Below are 383 nucleotides of genomic sequence, written 5' to 3'. Positions count from 1 at the left end.
TTTTTCGTTGGTATTTTGTTTAGCTGTGATTTTTAAATAAATTTCTTTTTCAGGACAGACCATTACAAAGAAGATGAGTGATGATGGAGGCATGGAAAATTTACAAACTTTGCAGAGAGATTCTTGCAGGAGATTGCGTCTTATGGAACAGATGGTTGCCCATCTCTACAGAGACAGCATATATCCCTCTCTCTAGGTGTCCTCATCCAATGTGTTGATGTGATTAATTAACTCTTGATTTCTGTACACATGGTGGGTGATTTAAATCAACAGCGTCGTTAGCATCTCTCCCAAAACATAAAATTAAAACAAAATGATAACTCTGGTTGGTTGATCAGTGTTGGGTTGGGATTGAAGGAGACAGCTCCAAAGGTTGGGGCTGC

Source organism: Emys orbicularis, chromosome 10 (genome assembly GCF_028017835.1).
Source record: "Emys orbicularis isolate rEmyOrb1 chromosome 10, rEmyOrb1.hap1, whole genome shotgun sequence".
Classification (NCBI taxonomy): Eukaryota; Metazoa; Chordata; order Testudines; family Emydidae; genus Emys; species Emys orbicularis.
Note: the sequence above shows the minus strand (reverse complement) of the source record.